Raw genomic sequence first — 18192 nt, forward strand, 5'->3', positions numbered from 1 at the left:
AAAACTATTGGAGAGATCAAGGGAGAACTGTTTTTATTTTTTTTAATTTTTAAAGATTTTATTTATTTATTTGACAGAGACACAGCGAGAGAGGGAACACAAGCAGGGGGAGTGGGAGAGGGAGAAACAGGCTTCCCGCTGAGCAGGAAGCCCTATGTGGGGCTCGATCCCAGGATCCTGGGATCATGACCTGAGCTAAAGGCAGATGCCCAACAACTGAGCCACCCAGGTGCCCCAAGGGAGAACTGTTTTTAGAGGAGGAATTGCTTAAGAGTAGGAATATCAAAATAGCACAATGGATTGCAGGTAATGGTTTGGTAAAGACCAGATTTCAGAGTACTTGCTGATAGATTGGAAATAAGATAACAAAATTAAAAAAAAAAGTGAAATCAAAGGCGATACAATGCCTTTAATTGAAATATACATATGCATATATAATTATACCATATTACATTATAAATATAATTTTAATGCTATATATCTGTTATATGCTACTATATTTCATTATAAATAAAATATTAAAATATTGTTTACTAAATTATTAAGAAGTAATAGCATTTACCACAGTATTTGACATGTGACACAGTTATATCCAATTGTGTCACTAAATTTTCATAAATGAAATATTTCACTTGATTATACCTATGGATGATACAGTTTGGGATCTATAAAAATGCCTTTTTCCAGAAATTCCAACTCATTAATAAAATACTATACTTCTTTAAGATCAACAAGAGTGAAATTCTCTTTGAAAATCTCTCATTTGCATCTACCATCACACATCTTTCAATAGAGCTTGTCTTTTATCTTATTCTTCAGTTTAGACAATGTAAATTACTTGAATTGTTTTTTATAAATCACTTTGATTTTCAACATTCATATTAGCTGAGGAAACTAACAACATTGAATTTATTCTTGTGGTTTTCCTAATTTATATATGTACACTGCACATTTTTTATAGATATCAAAATTCATAACTCCTTAAAAATTTGTCTATCTGTAGTGATTCATTTATGTTTAATGGTCCAAAGTTTTAAGCACATATATCAAAAGTAATTTTAGTAGCAGAAAAATATTTTAGGTGGATATGTTTGTCCTGTTTCTGAAACTATATACTTGTCTTTATGAAGAGATTCTCTGATATAATACATTCAGCCAATATCAGCAGTTTAATGAAACTAAATAGAGATTAAAAAAAATAAAGGATTCTACTTCTTCTTAAAAAAATCTGTTCATTAAAGAAACATTAAAATATGATTTTATATTTTCTTTTACTTCAAAAATCTCTGTTGCTTATGTAGGCAATGTTGGATTGAATTACTCTAAATATGCACAAACATTCACAGCTTTCCTATCTGTGCTTTTGGATAATGAATATGAAAACTTACTCTCTAAACTGCAAAGTGCTATTTAAATGTAAGATCTTATTATAAAAATGTCATTTTACAAGTGACAAGGAAACTGCTGTGTGTGCTTACTCTAAGATAAATATTGCAGTTTTCTTTCCTTTTTTTTTTTTTCTTTTCAGATCATGGTATTAACCCAGATTATCAATTTTCAACTTAACTGCAAGGATTTTATTAAGTAAGTTAGTGAATTTTGTATTAGTATCATATGAATGTCATGTGACCTAGATTATTTAAATGTATTTGGCTCTCTTCTATCCTGGATTTAAGGTTCAATAGATTAATACTTTCTAAAGCTAGTTAATATTTTCTACGTATTTTCTCTACATTCTGTTTTCATTAAGAAGTTTAAACTAAATGATAAAATTTTTATTTCTGTTCCCCTCTCTTTCTTCTTTGGTATATCCTGAAGTTTTCACTAGAGATACTTTAATGATCATGTAAATAGTGGAGTGCCACTGTGCACTATCATTTTTTGATATTATAGCCAAAATTAATTTAGATTTCTTGAGACAGATATGAATATGCAGAAATAAAAAGTACAAATAAGAGTTTCTCAATGCAGCATTTTCAATGTATTATGTAGAAACCTGATTAAATGTATTCTAAAATCTATATATTTTATAACCATCTATAATTAAATACAAACATTGACATCTATATTATAATAATAATGTAAATACACATGTAACTCAACCTTTTAAAGACCTTCAGAACTCATTAATCAACAACTATTCACTGAACTTTTATATTCCAGGCACTGCTCTGAGTAGTAGAGATAGGAGTGGAAAGAAGGACTAATGCCAGCCTTTTAGAATTTCACCCACTGTGAAGGACTCACATATATAACAGTTAGACAAATACTCATGCTATAAGAGAACATCAATTGAAAATATCACCAAAGCTTTGTGTATGAGATCTCTTCCTGAAGAAGGAATGCCTAAGTTGACTGCTGAAGTCTGAACTGGACTTCATTAGGAGAAGACTTAGCAGAGGGGAATTCAACCAGGAGAGGGAGTGCCTTCTAATACTATAGATCAGAGGACAAGGGGTAGTGGGAAAACACAAGGAGTTCTAAATGGTTGGAGTGTATGTCACAAGAGAAAGAACCATGAAGTAAGGCTATAACTTATCAGAAGCTAAGTTAGGCAGACTGTATAAAAGCATTTGGGTTTGACCCTGGGCAAATGGAGAGAAAATGGAGATCTTTATAAGATGTGCGCATATGCTCAGTGCACAATGCATTAGTGTGGACGTCAATCTAGGCATATGAATTGGGGGTCAAGAAGCTCAGGTGTGAGGCAGCCTTACTCTTAAAAGATATGGTGGCCTTGACTCTTGTAATGATGTGAGGTATGAAGCAATCCAGATAGATACTTAGGTGAAGAGCAATACTGCTAAGACCGGGGAAAGACGTCATTGGCTGAGAAGTAAGTGGTATTTTAATAAATATGATGCCAGAAAGTTTGCAAGGAGGATTTAACACTGAGTTATGTGTTCTTACAAATATATACAGTATTCAATCTGCAAAGGAATAAAGTGGGATTTTTTCATCATGTATAAGCTCATATTTACAGAATTTACTGATGTGTATTGTCTCCACTTTCCTGAGGAAATTTTTTTATTACTTGTCACAAAATAATCCTCACCATTTTCTATAAGCTACTGTGTAAATCAAGAAAACACCTATGTATTTAAAAAAAAATTATGAACATTCTAAGTTCATGTACATTTTTGACCTTATTTTAATGATATAATCTTGTTAGAAAAGAATACTTCATAGACCTCTTTGAAATCATTTCCTAAAGTCCACCTCTACCACATAATCACCTGCCTCTTTTTATAATGGATTTTGTTGGTGTAAATAGACAAGTGGAGATTGAGTTCCAGTCAGTGATAATAAGCTAACCGTACTTTGTATAGCTAATTTTTGTTACTAAGCAAAATGAATGAGGTATTGTTTTATTCTTGCTTAAGACTGAAAGCTTTTAGATTACATGTGTACATTAGTGAACCATTATAATCTGAAAAATCATTGGCTATTTTGTTATAGAGGCTACAACTTTGACTACATTTTATTAAATGTCTTTTTAAGAAATGAATCATGGGCCACTAGTTCCATTTTTAAGAAAGTTCTCTTCTGGGGCTCCTGGGTGGCTCAGTTGTTAAGTATCTCTGCCTTTGACTCAGGTCATGATCCCAGGGTCCTGGGATCAAGTCCCACATCGGGCTCCCTGCTCAGAGGGAAGCCTGCTTCTCCCTCCCACACTTTCCCTGCTTGTGTTCCCTCTCTCGCTGTCCCTCTCTGTCAAATAAATAAATAAAATCTTAAAAAAAAAAACAAAAAGTTCTCTTCTAACTCTGTGCTTAAATGAAAAATAAGTCTAAAGTTAATTGCAGTAACCTGTCACTTTTCTTTGCAGAATCCAACATAAGTCCTACAGGATCATTTAATAGTCATGCAGATCACTATTCTCCATACACTTTACATACCCAATTAATTAGCGGGGGGAAGCATTAAATGAAAAAAGAACCAACCCCTACCTCCAAGCTTTCCTCTATACCTGACCCTCTGCATCTTTCTGTGTGGCATTTTAACTTCATGATTTCTCTGCAATGATGTCTTACATTCCTATGACGTAAGTATAATCTTTGAATTTGGAAAATGTCTTGCCTAAAAATTATATCAGGCAATCCAAAGACAAACCTACAGCTTCTGTTTATTGGAAAATACAAAAGAATACATTTTTCTATTGTTTTTTAGCCTTGTGAAGTCATATGTATATCACTAAACAGGTGTGTGTATAAGGAGTTTGCATTTGGAATCATTAAATAATAAAAATCATGTAAATTTTAGTTGTAAGATGATATATATTGAATTGTTTAAATAAAAGGATTTCTGTGTGAAATTATTCTTTTGGAGTTACTTGACACATGCTATGTGATATAAGTGACTGGTTCAGCCATTGACTTTTCATACATCACTATAGGAAGATTGAACTCAGTTGTGTATATTTGAATTTGGAAAATCATTTATTTTTTAAAGGTTTTATTTATTTGACAGAGAGAGAGCAAGCACAAGCAGGGGAAGCAGCAGGCAGAGGGAGAGGAAGAAGCAGGCTCCTCACTGCACAGGTAGCCCAACGCAGGGCTTGATCCCAGGACCCTGGGATCATGACCTGAGTCGAAGGCAGATGCTTAACTGCCTGAGCCACCCAGGCACCCCTTGGACAATCATTTATTAATAAATACCTCTTCTGTGAAAGACCTGGACCCTAAACTCATGAAATTTCTCTAATGAGAAAGGAAGTCTGGTAAGTAAACAAGCAGTCCCTTGACAATTCATTAAATAGTCGTACTTTCTCATTTAGTGCCAATGGTAGCCACATTCTTGAAGAATAATGAAAATTGGAGCAAAAAGATTTGGCAGTTTTGGGCAGCTGGCAACTAGGAGTATTTTTAATACCATGACAGAGGCTATTCTAACTATTACTCCCTCACTTTCTCAACTACATGATTTACTCTCATAGTAAATACTCTGCACCGTCCTGACTGAAAACAGGAAGCTTGTGACCATTGGCGGGATCGCCCCTATTTTGCAGGAATGAGATTCCATTAGCCTGAACAGAGTGGTGGAGCAATGCTAAATATGTTGTACAGTCCGTTGGTGTCTTCAACCTTAGAAAATTGAGGCTCACTTACAGCATGGGAAAAAGTGTATCTGTTCTAATGTTGCTGATAATTCCATGTTTGTGAGGGGAGTGAACTATAAAAGTATATCGTCATTTTCAAGATTGTCGGCAACGTTTCCCACACTGACAACTGCTTGTGTCCTTTGGACAAGAACATCCAAGACAACTTCAGCATTATTATGTAATCTGTGTACAACTATCATCCATAATATAGTAGATGACCATTCTGAGAGACTGACTTGATGTCTGTTGTGTGACCCAGAACATCATCCCTGCATTCAATGACACTGCCAAACCTTTGGGCAAATGAGAAGTTCACTGACATGGCCGTCTGTGTACCAATTCCAAACATATCTTTAAAAGAGCTGTCCTATAGTTTTTAAAAAGTTGCCAAAGCACTTTTATGTCAGTAACGTGCAGAGGCAAACGTTGGATGGACCACTAAAGAATAGCCTGGGTTACAGTGAGATGAGGTTACCTTCTGTGAATTAATAGTGAGATCCACCACTACTTCTGGTGTAAAAATCACTGGGGTTACAGTAATAGTGGGGATAAACCTCATTGTCTGCCTTATCAATCTGGAAACAGTTTGAAGGGAAAAGTTGCACTCGGGTTCTGGGGAAACACTGTTTCAACTTTTTTCCATGACACTGAGAATTTTTCATCTTCCATTGATTCCCAGCTTGGATCTTATTAAGTGATAGAAAGACGATCAAAATCCTTCCCCTTATATACTATATATATGGAATATTGACAATATTGCATGTAGTGGGGAAAATATGTGTGCATGTGCACACACATACATATATAATAAAGATATAACTATAACATATTTACAATCACTTTAAAGGGAAACTATAGAAAGAACAAAAAGAAGAAAAAAAATGGATGGAAGATGTTCAGTAGATGGTCTCTCAGAAAAATGGTATTTACTCTGATCCCAAAAGGTTCAGTCAGATGAGATCTAGGATATTTGTGTAAAAATACTGGGGTAGGGGTACCTGGGCGGCTCAGTCAGTTGAGCGTCTGACTCTTGGTTTTTGTTCAGGTCATGATCTCAGGGTCATGGGATCAAGCCCCACGTTGGGCTCTGTGGGGAGTCTGCTTGGATTCTCCCTCTCCCTTGCTCCTCTCCCCACTCATACATGGGTGCTCTCTCTCTCTCTAAAATAAATAAATAAATCTTTAAAAAAGTAAGTAAATAAAAGACCACTGTATTAAGAAGGAAAAAGAAATTATAAAAATATGTAAAATAGAGTTAGAGAAAAAGGCAGTTAGAAAAAAAGGAGTTAAAGAGGTAGTCCCTTTAGCAAGGCACTATAGGTCATGATAAAGCATGGTTAGAATTATTTCATCTTAAGGCAATGGAGAGCCATTGCATTGTTCAGTCAAAATTGCATATATATGTACACATGTGTGTACATATATGTGTACATATATATGTTCATATATTCATATATTGGTATGTGCATGTAAATGCTTATATAAAACATTACTACACAGAGCCTATATTAGAGAGAGATGAAATTGGGGGAATTAGTCTGCTAGGTATACCATAGCAAAATACCACAGACTGGGTGGCTGAAAAAGCAGAAATTTATTTTCTCACGGTTTTGGAGGTTGGAAGTCCAAAATCAAGTGAGTTCATAACCCCTGATGCAAGGTTAGTTTCTCCTGTGGCCTGTCTCCTAAGCTTGCAGACAGCTGCCTTCTTCCTTTGTCCTCCCATGGCCTTTTCCTCTGTGTGAATGCACTCCTGATGTCTCTCTCTTCCTTTTCTTATAACAACATCAGTACCATTGGCTTAGCGCCCCTACCCTTATGACCTCATTTAACTTTTTTTTTAAATTTTTTATTGTTATGTTAATCACCATATATTACATAAATTGTTTTGGTGTACTGTTCCATGATTCATTGTTTGTTCATAACACCCAGTGCTCCACGCAGAATGTGCCCTCCTCAATACCCATCACCAGGCTAACCCATCCCCCCACACTCCTCCCCTCCAGAAACCTCAGTTTGCTTTTCAGAGTCCATCATCTCTCCTGGTTCGTCTCCCCCTCTGACTTACTCCCCTTCATTCTTCCTCTCCTGCTATCTTCTTCTTTTTCTTTTTTCTTAACATATGTTGCGTTATTTATTTCAGAAGTACAGATCTGTGATTCAACAGTCTTACACAATTCACAGCGCTCACCATAGCACATACCCTCCCCAATGTCCATCACGCAGCCACCCCATCCCTCCCACCCCCGACCACTCCAGCAACCCTCAGTTTGTTCCTGAGATTGAGAATTCCTCATATCAGTGAGATGACCTCATTTAACTTTAAGTATCTAGTTAATGGCCCTATTTCCAAATACAGTCACATTGGGAGTTAGACCTTCCACATATGAATTTTTGGGAAGGCACAATTCAGTCCATCATAGGAGGGAAGGGAAACCAATCACAAAGCTTTGAGAGAATCCCAGATACTGCTGGAATTAGATGTTGTCAGTAAAATGGAGAGAAGGAAGAACCTAAGGTACATGTTGGAGATGGATTGGGTAAGCTAATGCTAGATGATGCTCCAACTTCCAAACTCTGATTAGACTGATAGGTAGATGAAGGCAACAATTATTTCTATGAATCAGACTAGAAGAGAAGCATTCTGAGCCTAAGAAAGGAACGATATACAAGTTCATTTGAGACATATTCAGTGATACTGTGATTATGAATTACCCAACAAAGGACTTCTGGAAAAGGATACACCTAAACAGATTTCCATGTATGAAGTGAAATTTAACTTGTAAGGACTTAGAAGGAATGAGAGCAAGGGAATAGATGCATTTCATGAATTGAGAATAACATTTGTAATGGCTCTTAGATGACAAGAACTTTGAAGAGTTTTAGGGGGTGGTGAATTAGGGACAAATTTTGTTAGATCTAATTCACCTTATGAGAGAATTTGCTTAATTCTAAACTTGGAGATGGGTGTTCTTTGGGAATTTGCCTAAGATTTGTAACTACAAGAAGAAATAGTCAACTTGTCACTTCTAAATATCCCCTCTTTATAAGTAATATACTTTCATTTAGATAAGACCAAAGAAAACAAAAACAAAAACCACTTAAATGATTTCTTACATGTAATCTATACAATAAATGATATACAATAAAACCTACTAGCAATTGTTTCCTGGTTTTGGGGTGGAATTATCACATTGAATTTCTTTTCTGTACAAACTCAAAGAGCTGGATTATGCATAATACCAATATTATGTGTACTTGATTCAGTCAGAGTACCTTGATATTTCAGACTATGTCAAAGATTAATTACTAGAACCATCATTAAAGCCCAAATGATACCTTACACATTTGTAACAACTTAGTATTAAGCTATAACCAGAAAATGATCCTGCATTATTAAATAATGCATTTTCATTTATATTAATCTAGCTTTCCTTTTTCTTTTCTAAATGTATGATAATCAGCTTTGGAAGTTAAATCAAGCTCTCTTATACAAGCAATGGTTGAATTAGATGCTAACAATAGTGCACTTCATCAGCGCAACATTTTGGGGGTACAACAATGCAAATCTCAGTTGTAACAAGAATATTTAGAAAGGGAACAAAAGGAAAAAGTTAACATTGAGCATCATTACAGGTAACTGTGAATTTCATCATTCTGAGTAACAACAATAACCCATTTAAAAATTAAGCTGGTTTTCTTAAAAATCTCAACCATGAATTATATTATCCTTGACAATATAATAAGCAGTTTTGCTCTTTTCCTAAATACACCCTCTGTGAAGAAGAGAAGTTAGGGAGCTGTTGAAATAGAAATGATAAAAAGAAGGGTGAGATCAAGGCCATTATACTTTAATGGAAGATGTGTAACTGTGCATTACTTTTCTTCAGAAAGGTTTTACAAAAAAAGAATTAGTTTTGGGAACGTTAGGTGAGATTTGGTTGTGGTCCTCCATTTTCATCTGCTGGTTTTCCCCATATTTATATATTTTCTATTTATTATTTTGAATAAGGGTAAGCTTATTTCTTTTCCTATGAAGTGTTTGGCTTTTTCAAATAACCTAAATAGCATAGATAGACTTGTAGAGAAAAATAATTTGATCCAACTAGATGTGAATTTGTTTTTCATGTATTTTTGTTCAACTTAGCACAGTGTAATAGTTATGAGCACCAAATGTCAGTTACAGTAAAAACACTCCAGTTTAGATGTTATTTGATAAGGCTCCAGCATTGCACTGAATACTAAAATAAAATAACTGTTACAAATAGCCAAGCTTGTGTATAAAAAATCAATGGCCAGATAATTCTGTCTGATTAACTAGCCATCAAAGGTTTACTGAATTTTGAGATGAAAGTAAGTTCTTGTAGACACAATGAAACATCTTTGGGAGAAGAAAAATTTTATATCAGAGGTTATATAAACTAAGGAAAAGAACTTTAAGAGCAATAGACAGCTAACTAAAGAGTATTCATGTCGCAATCATATACATTCCTCTACTTACCTACACTTAAAAAAAAAGAGGTCTCAATTCAACAACAAGAAAAATAGCATATAATCATATAATCTTAGATCTGGAAGTTTCCTTCATTTAGATATCAGTTAGTTTCAGCCGCCTTCCAAAATAGGGATTCATCCACTTTAATTTTTGACAGATGCTTCCTCAAATCACTATTAATAAGAAAAAAACACCTTGAATTTGAGAGGACACTGCAGTGGAATTTTCTACATTTATTCTCTTCCTCCCAAATTAAGTGTGTGTTGGCTGAATTAGTCTCACTAGTAAAAGTAGGCATGATCCCAGTAATCTCATCTACTGTAGTTAAAGAAATGCATGTGACCGGGGCGCCTGGGTGGCTCAGTTGGTTAAGCAACTGCCTTCGGCTCAGGTCATGATCCCAGGGTCCTGGGATCGAGCCCCACATCGGGCTCCCTGCTCGGCGGGAAGCCTGCTTCTCCCTCTCCCACTCCCCCTGCTTGTGTTCCCTCTCTCGCTGTCTCTCTCTCTCTCTCTCTCTCTCTGTCAATTAAATAAATAAAATTTAAAAAAAAATAAAAATAAAAAAAAATAAAGAAATGCATGTGACCAAACTGTGGAAAAGACATAAAGAGATACACATTTTAAATATATAACCCCAATTGCTAGCTGTTCATTAGTCATGAGAAGGAAGCTAAGAATGAAACAGAGAGGACCAAAAATTTAAAAATAAATAAATAAAAATAAAAAAGCAGAGTTGCAAAAACCAAAATTGGATCTTTGAAGACATAGTGAGTAACTCTATCCCAATTTATCTCTATATGTGCTATTATGTGCGTGAATACATTTGCTTACAGTTCAAGACAATTTGAGTTAAATTCTCTGTTTCAGTAACTGCAGCTGAAAAATGTTAAATGATAAGCAAAGCATTCATTCTTCATTTTGATGACTCCTTTATGTGCTTGCCAGAGTGATTTCCTCTGAATAGTGGCACCTATAACTGATTACAATATATAAGTAGTGGTCAAATTATTCTATAACATAGGAATTATTTTTGTCACTTGATTAGGAAACAAACGTGACATCCAGATCCCCAATAGGGAAGGACATGCTGTCTACCTGCAAGTAGTATGGTAAGCAGACAGCCTTCAGCAATCAGTACCTTTGTTATCTGTTTCAGCTGTAGAGAGCCATTTTACCCAATGTCACACCCTTCCCACGATGGCCTCAACCTGCTGACTGACCAAAATGCGGCTTAAAAGGGCTTGTCATTTCAGTCTAACAGGATGTCTGGCAGGCAACATTTGCTTGAGTGTGCCACACTGGATTCGCTGAATTTTTTGCTGGGACTTTGTCACAGTTAAACTTATATTTCAGACTAGAATACCTGTCAGCTGTACAAATCAAGTAACTATTGCATAAGATGAAAATGGTGGTAGGGGCGCCTGGGTGGTTCAGTTGTTAAGCGTCTGCCTTCTGCTCAGGTCATGATCCCAGGGTCCTGGGATCGAACCCCCCATCAGGCTCCCTGCTCAGCGGGAAGCCTGCTTCTCCCTCTCCCGCTCCCCCTGCTTGTGTTCCTGCTCTTGCTAATTCTCTCTCTCTGTCAAATAAATAAATAAAATCTTAAAAAAAAAAGATGAAAATGGTGGTAGAGTTAAAAGTCAGATATAGCAGGCATTTTTTTTCCATTTTATTGAAGGGATGCATCTTCTGATTAAGGATGGATATTTAAAAAGAGAATGTGGCATGAAATTAAAAGAATATTCAGAGCTTATACCATTGGATAATACCATTAGGTAAAAATTTTCCAAAAGAATTGAACTGAAAGAATTGAATTTTCTAATAAACAAATATAAAGCATACAAAATAGAATTAATAAAAAAATCTATAAGTAGATAGGTTATGGCAACACTTTGAGCATTTCAGTTGACACTTCAACTAAATTATTATTCAAAACTGGGGAAAATAAGTGTATTTTTCAAATACACAAAAAATGAAATTCATAAATAAGTTGCTACTAATGACACTCAAAAAATGAACTTGGAAGGTATATACTTCAGTAGGAAAAAAGACAAGTGTAAACAATCAAAGAAATGGGTATAATTGTGATTAAATATAAACTTGCACTGTATCAAAGAATAATGTCTAATTCACAGGCTTAAAAGTAAAAGTAATAGTTCAAAACAGAGCTACAATAAATAACAATAGTGTCATGTGAAGTGTGAATAATGTGTAAAGTGATTAGAAATAGAACTGTCTAGCGTCATTGTATTGTTCAGATAAATGGTAGCAGCATCAATTAGTTTGGGACCTTCTTACGGTAAGTATACATCAAAAATTTCAAGGCATCCACTAAAAGAATAAAACAGTACTAAAATATGTTACTTCTAAAGCAGCAGAGGAAATACATTGAAATGAAGGAAGAATAATTTAAAAGGGATTTAAAAACCTATGGAAAATATAAAGTAGAGAATACTATGGTGAAAATACGTCAAAATACTGCAATAATTAAAATAAATTTAAATAGATTAAAATTTGTAGTTAACAGAGTTTGTCAGATTGGACTGAAAATATATCTGTGTACTGTCTGCAGGGAAAATAAATCTAAAACAGTACATAGACACATAAAAAAGATGAAAAAAGAATAATACCAGGAAAATGCCAACCAAAAGAAAAAATGGGGGAGCTATATTAATATCAGAAAAAAATGTGTCTTACCATTAGTAACCAACAATTTTAAACTTGATACACCCTATAGATTAGTCTTAAAATATGTAAAACCAGTCTGCATCATTCTAGAAGGGTGAAACAGATCTCTCTCCATAATGAATAGCCCCAGAAGAATTGTAGGAGTAACATATGAGATTTGAACAATTAAAGCGACCAAATTAATAGATAACTGCATAAATATATACTTTTCTCAGGTATGCATGGATCTTTTATAAAAAATGGATATACACAAGACCATAAAACAATTTTTGATAAATTTTTAGGATTGGATTGAAATTATTGTTTTTAACTAAGTAGTGAGAAAAATAATAGCAGAATCACCTCAAAAAGATGCTAAGAACAGAAATAAATGCCCCTTTTCCCAAAAAAGCCAAAAAACAATGCACTAAAGATGGCTGCCCAGATATATTGAGACAGCTAGTAGCCTTTGGCTACTGAACCAGTACTGGAAATGATTTTGACCTTCTTATATAAGATTATAAATGCCTTTCTTATGTAACAGTCTTTGTAGGTAAGTATTCAATTAGATGCAGCTGTAAATAATCTACTTTGCCTACCTATAAACCATGATTTGATAATACATAATCCCAGATATTGGCAATGTTGAGGAGAAAGGGAATTTTCCTTCATACTGACTGGCACATAGATGTGTACAGACATTCAGAGAAACAACCTAGATAATTAAAATATGAAGTTAAGTATCTTTATACGCATTTATTTATGGTTTTACAAATTTTATTTATTGTCATTCTCTACCCCTGGTTGCCATAAGGAAAACAGTTTCCTAAACTCATCTTTTCCTCTCTCTATAGCTTATACTGCCTGAAGAAAATGAGCGAACAAATCCAGTTGGTGAATTTGGGAAGAAAAACTGGGCACATGGAGCTCTGTACCTTCCTTTCCCCTCTCGTGGGTTCCAGGCTGACTCTGAACTTAGAATTCTCTTCTACTTCTCTATGACATAGTTTTACAAAAGCAGACTGGGGATGGCAGATGTGTTACAATTTTGAATGGGAAGTTAAATTTAACGAGTGCTCAGATCTTTTGTTTGAGCAAGAATATTCAAAGAAAATATAAATTATGGAATTTGGGGCTGTGAATTTTAATCAGAATTTGAAACATTTGGCATAGCTAAGGTGAACATGTTTATACCCTGGTGGTGTTTTAATAATGAACATCAAGCAACATTTTGAATTTGGTGACTTGCCATGTCCTTTTTTGTGTAGCAGGACTGCCTTTACAGTTGGCTGTTAATGGCTAAGACCTGGGCAATGTTGATAGATAATTTTTCATGGACCTCTTGCATTTCTACATGACTTTTGACTGTGTTTGTTCCAGGCAATCTGTTCAAAGATGTTTACATAACATCAAATAACCTTCAAATGTAAAGATAGTTTCTCCCTTCAGTAGAGGGCAGATTCATTTGTTTTTCAGAATACTAAAGACAATGCCTCCCTCTGGGGTGAAGATGGAAGCACATTTACTACCAGTCTCCACATAAGATTGAGGATACTCTAAACTTGGGGTTCCTCAGCTATGACACAAATCTGTGTGTGCAACACCCACCAGGGCCATTTCTCCATCCTCTTGTGGGAGAAGAAGAGACACAAACATGAAGTTCACACTGCACATATTGTAAGTAATAAAGTCCTTTGTCTCTGACCCAGGACATTTATTTTTTCTTCCAGCTTCCATGAAAGTGGCAGGTTAATTTGCAGGTCAGGTAAAATCTCCGACCCTTCCCACTTCTTGAGGAAAAAGGTATTAAGTTTAGGTCATATGCTAGTTTGATATGACGATTGCTGTTGACATTTCGGTGATTATTTTTACAACTACTTTTTCAAAAAACATTAATAGGAAAGCCACACTTTAACAAAGCCCAGTGGGTTTCAGCAAGAGAAAGTCCTTAAAAAGTTTTTTAAAAAGATCATGGACCTCAAAAGGTGTGAGGCCCTAAAGAAAAGAAGGAACCACACAGGGCTCTAGGCTGCAGGAAAATGGCAGGGCTTTTGGTTGCAAGTGGCTGTATGTCGCAGTTTATGTCTAGTTGACTTTTGCTACACAGAATTCCTGGCCTGATTTGCAAATGAGGCTGGGGCAGGATTAAAAATATTTAGCCTCTGGTGAGGAAAACCACCAATGCTGTTTATAATCTTTAAGGCAGCTGAACTCCATTGGAGCTACAGAAATCTAATGAAGTTCTAGCTTTAAATCATTATTCTTAGTCATATAGACAGTGATAAATTTGCTGCTCCAAATTCTCCTTAAAATGGACTTTAGGATATAAAGAGAAACTTCTGAGGTGACGCCCTTGAATTTGTGTAGTTTGTACCAGTTGACTCTGTATTTGTTCATTATAAGACCTATAAACATAACTTTAGATTTCTGAGGTGCAAATTATGAAAGTACCCAGAGAAGAAGGGATATATTTTATTAATCAACATGTACAAAAATAGGAGACCTATTGGTAGGGAGAAATGATCATTTTAGGTTGAAGGAGATGGACAGCACCAGGGAAATCACTGACAACCCTAAAGTTTTTCTAAACTTTGCTATTCAAAGTGTGATCCACAAACCAGCAGCATTGGCATCAAATGCATCTTATACCTCGATAACATTTCTCATACCCCAATCCATGAATTGGAACTTGCATGTTCTGAGAACCTGGGGTGATTTTTCTTGTGTTGAAGTTTGAAAATTATAGCCTTGACTGACCTAAAGATTGTCCCCGGGAAATTAGGCGTGCTCTGGAAATTAAAGATAAACCAAAGAGGTTTGGAAAACTGCTTCTTAGTATCAGCACAGGAGCAGTGGAAACATGAAAAAATAAATAAATAAATGAAGGAAGACAGGCTGCTTAAGCTAGAAGAAAAAGAAGTTTCCAAAGGAGAAAGCCTGAGCTCTTAGGTGGCAGAGTGTACAAATAATGGGGGAGGTGAAATCTTAAAAAAAAAAATCAGAGTCATTGACATAAAGAGGTAAAAGAAAGGTCCCTACTTGTATGAAAAGAGATTTTCATCCTCACTAGGTCAGAAACAGTGACTGGGGTTCAGTGAAATCTAGCAGAGGACAAGTCTTAGAGAAAACTGAAACGGAGTTCTCAGAGAGGCCCTGGCCCCAGAAAACTATTAAGTAAACGCTTCTTCCAGCTACAGGTGGAGAATGCAAAATAAGAGCACACACAGTTACACAAGGGTTTCTATAAAACTTGGGCAGATTTGAGCGGGATAGATCAGGAAGATACTGTAACATATTTACAGAATTACTAGGAGAATTTCATGGTGACACAATTTTTGACTTTGTGAATCCCTTTGGTTGAGAATCCTGAGGAAATAGAAGAAACAGGTGGAATTTGTGGGGGTGGCAAAATTGCCTCTACCTGGTTTAGGTTTTCAACTGGGGCGAAAAGACAGATTAGCAAGAGGAGAAAAACAGCAGTTTATTAAGGTGGGAGAAACTTAGAACAAAGAATGACTGAAAGCTGTGACTTAAAACTGTATATATAGCATCTGCAATAAAGAACAGTAAGTTTGTAGAGGAGGGACAGGACAAAAGAAAGCAGTTGTAAGCTTCCAGGGGTGACAGACTGTGGGAATGCAAACATGTGGGAGGGAGCTAATGGAGTGAAATCCGTTTGCAGGTTCCTCTGGTGCCATTTCTGGGCTGGTACGAGTATGTCTCTAGTGTACGAAGAATTCATATCCTGCCTTTAGGCAGAAAAGGGGAAGGTAGAACTTTTCCTGCATCTGCCGCTTCTTAATTGCTTCCTGCACAAAATAATTTTTATGTCAAAGAGGCATCTTTTTAGGGTATCATATTCTCGTTTCTTTGAAATTAAAGCTCTAAGAGAAGACAAAGGATAAAAGATGTTAAGAAGGAACCAGATAAGATAATAATGGATAGAGACTAGGCTGGAGTTACTTTATTGAGAGAATGCCTCATTGGTAGGATATCTTCTGGGTAGAATTATTCAATGTATGTATACAATGAATACAGACTTTTTTGGACTAACATATGATTTTAGTAGATATAGAGGTCATTAACTATAGAATATTGTTTGAATTTTGGGAACACCCACAATTCAAAACCTAAAATAAGATGTTAGCAAAATAATCTGAGACAGAAAGCATAGGTAAATTAGAAAGACTTTGATTCCAATAAAATGTACTAATATTACATTGGATAGGAGAGAAAAGAATCAATATGAAAATGGTTTAGACTCTTATAATTTCAACTAAACCTTCCAACAGGAAAATAAAACACTAGAAACATATTCCACTATAGAAAAATTCCCACTGTAGAAGAATATGCAGCATTAAAGAAACACTATCAAAGTTCTGCATTATTCCAAAGGAAGGACTGTGATAAGAAGCATATGGAAGATGCGCCAATTGTGACTTTAGTTCTGAAAACCCTTGTGGATACATTTCCAGCTGAGACAGAGGGTTGAGAGGAACTTGCCTAGGAGAAGGGATTGATAGGCTTAAGCTGCCATGATGGCACAGGATTGTGAGGCCTGCTCACAAGAGATAGTAAAGGCCATGGTACTAACAGAGACTACTTCTGTATAGTGTTGTCCTGCCAGAAACCAGACTCCAAGGGGAATTGTAAATTAGGAGTTTGGATATGCTGAATGGGAAACAAAGGCTTGTCAAATAAGACCTGGTGATTGAGGCTGTCACCGTTGCAAATTTTTAAACTTTGCCAGAAAGCAGGAATATCTCAAATGCTGTTCTAAGAGAGGGAATATTTGCATAATGGAATTTCCTCCCAGATATCCTAAACGTAGTGGCATAATTAACCTCTTTCTGTAAGACTTTTCCTAATCCAGGCTATATTCACAAACCATGGGCTCTAGACACCTGGCATAAATTGACTGGTACATTGACAAAGCTAATACCCAGATGTTCCCCTCTATGCCCCTTCACTCAGACACCATTGAGTTTGTGCTATGGTCTTTGGCAGGACTGAGTATGGGCTTCTGAAAACAAAATTTTGCCACATTTAACTGCACCAAGTACCCAAGATTTGACATGTTTTCTAAGTTTACTGGAAGATGTGCCAGTGCTGAAATGATGTTTCATATTTTACAAACTCTGGATTTTTTTTTTTTAAGTGAGGAATATCAGAGACTTGTCATTGAGCTACAGTTTCTGAAGGAATTAACCCATTCCAGTTACTATTTTAGATGTTAATTCTTCTGGTTTTAAATACCATCTATATATCAGTAACTCTCAAATTTTTATTTTAAAACCTGGCATTTATACAAACATCAGACGTATGTATTAAAATACTTAGGGGTGCCTGGGTGGCTCAGTTGGTTAAGAGTTGGCCTTCGGCTCAGGTCATGATCCCAGATTCCCAGCTCAGCGGGGACCCTGCTTCTCCCTCTCCCTCTGCAGCTCCCCCTGCTTGTGCTTGCTCTTTCTCTCTGTCAAATAAACAAATCATATCTTTAAAAAAATAAATAAAATAAAATAAAATACCTACTTGAACTCAACATGATAACCAATAGAAATCTCAAGCTTAACATATTCAAAATCAAACTTCTGATTTTATCAGATTCATTGTTCTGACAATTTCATCTCAGTAAATTGTTATTTTAGCCCAAAATAAACTCAGGCCAAAACAAAAGGAAACTAAACAAAACAAAACAAAAAACAGCAACAGCAACAACAAAAAACCAAAACCCTGATGTCATATTTCATTCTTACTTACATCTTCTCCTTACCCCACATATTATATGTTTGTAAATACTCTCAGCCTTGCTGTCAAAAGTTACACAGAATCTGTCAATAACTCACCACTCCACTTCAGCCTGAGTTGTAACAATTTTCCAACAGATATCCCTGATTCCATCCTTGAGGCCCTAAAATCTATCTTC

The sequence above is a fragment of the Callorhinus ursinus genome, unplaced genomic scaffold, assembly GCF_003265705.2.
Source record: "Callorhinus ursinus isolate GAN/ISIS: 27379988/994484 unplaced genomic scaffold, GSC_fseal_2.0 scaffold1, whole genome shotgun sequence".
NCBI lineage: Eukaryota > Metazoa > Chordata > Mammalia > Carnivora > Otariidae > Callorhinus > Callorhinus ursinus.